This window comes from Octopus bimaculoides, chromosome 21 (genome assembly GCF_046866305.1).
Source record: "Octopus bimaculoides isolate indiv1 chromosome 21, ASM4686630v1, whole genome shotgun sequence".
NCBI lineage: Eukaryota > Metazoa > Mollusca > Cephalopoda > Octopoda > Octopodidae > Octopus > Octopus bimaculoides.
The window spans coordinates 26000015-26005014 of NC_142948.1; the positions used below are offsets into that span (position 1 = coordinate 26000015).

Here is a 5000-nt window from a genome sequence, read left to right on the forward strand (position 1 = left end):
CTCTCTCTCTCTCTCTCCGTCACATTTTCACCCATAAAATATAAATGCTAATATAGAATATGCGAACTGGGAGACAGACAGATAGACAGACAGACAGGCAAGAAGACAGACATGTGGACAGTCAGGCAGACAATCAGTCAAGCAGACAAGCAGACAACAAGAGAGACAGACGAACAGACAGCTGGAGAGGCAGGCAAGTAGACAAGCAGATAGGCGAATAGACAGGAAGACAAACAGGCACTCAGCCAGACAGGGCGGCAAGCAGGCAGACACAATAGACAAACGGAGGGACAGATAAACAGACAGGCAGGCAGACGATCACAAGCAGACGATCCACCGGATCCAGATCGAACAGCTGTACCAGAGACACGAACAGAGAGACAAGTCAGACAGCAAACAGACAGACAGATAGACAAGCATGTGGCAGACCTGAATTTGAGAGGACTTGTTATTGATAAGGTTGCTAATGGCAACGAAAGGACTCCGGCAAACCTAGCTAAATGACTCATTGACGAATCGGTTAACCAAACAACCGATGAGTTAATTGGTTGAAAATGTTAAACAATTGACCAATAAAAATAAAGAAATGGAATAGAATCAGAGATCAACAATATATTGGTTTCAATTTTTTGGCACAAGGCCAGCACTTTCGGGGAGGGTTGAAGTCGATTGCTTCGACCTCAGTGTATAACTGGTACTTATTTTAATCGATCCCAAAAGGATGAAAGGCAAAGTCGAACTCGGCGGATTTTGAACTCAGAACATAGTTGTTGTTGGCACTCCGTCGCTTACGACGTCGAGGGTTCCAGTTGATCCGATCAACGGAAGAGCCTGCTCGTGAAATTAACGTGCAAGTAGCTGAGCACTCCACAGATACGTGTACCCTTAACGTAGTTCTCGGGGATATTCAGCGTGACACAGTGTGACAAGGCTGACCCTTTGAATTACAGGCACAACAGAAACAGGAAGTAAGAGTGAGAGAAAGTTGTGGTGAAAGAGTACAGCAGGGTTCACCATCATCCCCTGCCTGAGCCTCGTGGAACTTCAGGTGTTTTCGCTCAATAAACACTCACAAAGCCCGGTCTGGGAAACGAAACCGCTATACTACGACCGCGAGTCCGCTGACCTAACCACTGGGCCATTGCGCGTCCACACTCAGAACATAAAGACGGATGAAATTCCGCTAAACATTTTGTCTTGAGTTCTACCAATTCTACCAGCTCACCTCTATAACAGTTTCAAATTTTGTTCTGTTTTTTTTTTGGGGGGGGGGGGGGGGGTTATGATTAGTCCCATGTCCTATTATGAGATTCCTGATAATAGACACTCCAACTCTCACCATCCTGTCTTTGTCAGTCAGGCACTATATTATGTCCTGTACACACACGCGCGCGCGCGTGGGCACACACACTCACACACACACACACACACACACACACACACACACACACACACACACATAATGATACGTATACATACATATATTCACACACACTCTGATACATTTATAAATAAAGTATGTATGTATACATACATATGTGTGTGTACATATATGTAAATATATATATATATACACATATGCTTATATATATATCTATATATATAAAGATGAGAATGTGTGTCTGTCTGTGTGAATCCCTAAAACTTGAGAACTACACAACCTATTTCATTCAAATTTTACACATGCCTTACTTAGGGTCCAGGTAGTGTTTTAGGCCCAAAAAACTTTTCACTTCTTGCCTAGTGCAAGCCCAGTGCAATATCACATCTTCTCCACTATTGCAGTATTACGTGTCAAAAGTGAAACAATAACATCTCTCTATTGTAATGTCAGACAGTTTCACTTTAATACTAGAACTATTAAAGTGAAACTATTATCTCACAGCTCTCTCACATTTTGTACCCTTTCATACTTGTAAGCCGTTCATTTTCACTTTTAGATAGCGGGATGCGGTGGCGAGGGGTGTATGAATAAAATTTAGTTTCCTCATAGAAAATTTGAAATTAACTATTTTCTTTTTTCCATATTCTTAATCTCCATATTTTGCCACGTAGATTGAAAGAAAAAAATTCGAAAAAAAATTGAAATTTTAAAATTTGGGGTGAGGAGCGAGGAATTGAAAATTTTGAAAACATGTTTTTTGGCATATTCAGAATCACCGTCATCGAAAACATAGGAATCCGCTTAAAAAAAAAAAAAAAAAAAAAAAGAGTTCGATTTTTTTGTGCAGGTGTACTTGTAAACGTTAACCTATATGTGTGTGTGTGTGTGTTTATATGGCCTACTTGTTTTTTGTACCTTGTTTATCATTTTGTCTATGTTCTTTTGCAGCGTCATGTACCCAGATATGTATCTATATGTACATGTAGATGAAGGTATGTACATACATGTACATATATATGCATATACTCATATATTGTTTATATATTGTTTATATATTGTTTATATATATATGTGTGTGTATATATATATATATATATATATATATATATATATATATATATATATATATATATATATATATACACACATATACATATAATAATTATATATGTATATAATGTACGTATATGTATTTGTTAGTGTGTGTATGTTGGTATTAGCATCAGAGGAGAGGAACGAGAAACATTCTAGACCACCTGTTGAACGAGAGAGAGACACACAGACAGAGATAAAGTTTATCGGATCGAGTCAGATTTGAACTTATATACACAATGAACATAATTGTGGAACAATTTTTATCTATATAACTTACTGAGTCTACCAATTTCTAATGAAATACCAAACATGTTAGCATTCAATATTGTTGTAAAATAAGAACGATTATTCAAAGAGATTTATCAGTTCTAAAATCAACCCCTTCGATAAAGGGGTGCACTGTACGGCACTGACCCTTCACTATTCAATGGTGTACCCTCAAGATCAAGAAAATACAGTTTACAAAACTCTTGCCACTATACAAGCTAGTACGCACCCAGGATATTCTAAAGCACACCTATGCACAAAAGTCTAGCTTCGGGCCTGTCTAGGTCCAACGAACTTGTTAAAATTGGGACTATTTAAATATTAGAAGAATATTAAATTTAAAGAAAAAATATATTAAGTGAAAAGTTTCAATAATTCTTTATATAGAAGCTTTAACGGGCTTTGGAATTCGGGTGTAGAAAGTTAGAGCGGCTGCTTTGCAGGTCGACTCAGATATTACTATGTAATATGTAGCTCTGCTACAAAAAGCTTAAAGTACATAGAAAAAAAGCCCCAAAAAAACCAGAAATGGAATCGATAATAAATAGTTCTCATACGTTTCACTGTTCTAACTAAGAATAATATATTTACTTACGAGTCATGGTAATATTATCGTGCCTAAGCGATTTCCATCAGAAGGTTAATCCTGTTAACGCGATGAATGACTTAAGAAGAAGGCGGATGTAACAACTTTCGCGCCAAAACTGATAAACTGGGTCAAGAATAACATCAACGAAAATAATAGGGAAAAAGCCTTTCAGAATTTAGCCACTGGCAAAAAACTAAATAACGCTTTACTAATTTAAAATTATTTTATGTTTATAGAATAAATTGAAATAGTTTGTAGCGAGGAATTGGTGATAAAGTTTAAAATATATCAGAGATGAATATAGTTTAGTTAGAGTTACTTCCCTTAAGAGGATGTAATTTCTTTTTTCCGAGAATGCGCTAATTGCAATAAACGGTTTGTGAATATGTATGTATGTATGCATGTATGTATGCATGTATGTATGTATGTATGTATGTATGTATGTCTTAATACTTTGCATGTACCACGTCCTCGCATTGTTCTTTCTTGTCTTTTTTCTCCGTTTTTTTTCTTTAAATTTATTATGTATGTATCAATTCCTTCATTTTTTTTTTTTTTGTTTCAGTCATTTAACTGCGGTCATGCTGGAGCACCACTTTTTACCGAACCGCTAAGTTACGGGGACGTAAACATACCAACACCAGTTGTCAAGCAATGGCAGGGCGAACAAGCACAGGAACGCGCGCGCACACACACACGCACACACGCACACACACACACACACACACACACACACAAACACACACACATACACACACTCACAGACGCACATATACGAAGGGATTTTTTCAGTCTCTGTCTACCAAATCCCTTCACAAGACTTTGGTCGGCCCGAAGCTACGGCAGAAGACACGTGCTCAAGGTGCCATGCAGTGGGACTGAACCCAGAATGATGTGGTTGGGAAGCAAACTTCTTACCACACAACATATGTGTGTGTGTGAGCGTATACATACATACATACATACATACATACATACAACGAGATTCTTTCAGTTTCTATCTACCTAATCCAGTGACAAGGCTTTAGTCCGCCCGAGCCTTTAGTAGAAGACACTTGTCCAAGGTGCCACGCAGTGGGAATGAACCCGAAACCATGTAGCTGGGAGGCAAGCGTCTTACCACACAACCACGCCCTTTTATACGTATGTTTTTATGTATGTACATATACAAATCTGTTTGTATGCATAAATGTATGTATGTATGTATGTATGTATGTTTTGTATGTATGTATGCATGCATGTGTGTATGTATGTGTGTATGTATGTATATTTGTGTGTGTTTGTGTGTATGTATGCACGTATGAAAGTATATGTATCTGTATGTATGTATGTATGTATGTATGTATATGATGATGATGATAATAATAACAACAACAACAACAACAACAACAACAAAAAAATAATAATAATAATAATAATAATAATAATAATAATAATAAGAAGAAGAAGAAGAAGAAGAAGAAGAAGAAGAAGAAGAAGAAGAAGAAGAAGAAGAAGAAGAAGAAGAAGAAGAAGAAGAAGAAGAAGAAAAGCCAAGTTTACGTGCAGTTCCAGAAGACAGTTAGGGACAGCTAGAATATCTAGAAAGTTCTTTGGCATCTAAAGTTATTTGTTGTACACCAATGATAGGATTTTTTATTTTCCAGCAGTTTAATCTGTCGTGCG

At 37.1% G+C, this 5000-nt stretch overlaps 1 protein-coding gene across 2 annotated transcripts in view; it reads right to left on the minus strand.

Moving 5' to 3' along the window:
* Positions 1–5000, minus strand: part of LOC149131525 (uncharacterized) — a 13697-nt gene that overhangs the window by 8526 nt on the left and 171 nt on the right. Inside the window, exon 1 of one of the 2 annotated variants that reach the window (XM_089338950.1) lies at positions 3342–3468. The exons of the other annotated variant lie outside the window; for it this stretch is intronic. The gene's annotated coding sequence lies outside the window, so the exon portion shown is untranslated. Of the gene's footprint in view, positions 1–3341; positions 3469–5000 lie in introns of those variants that run through there. 2 annotated transcript variants of the gene reach the window in all.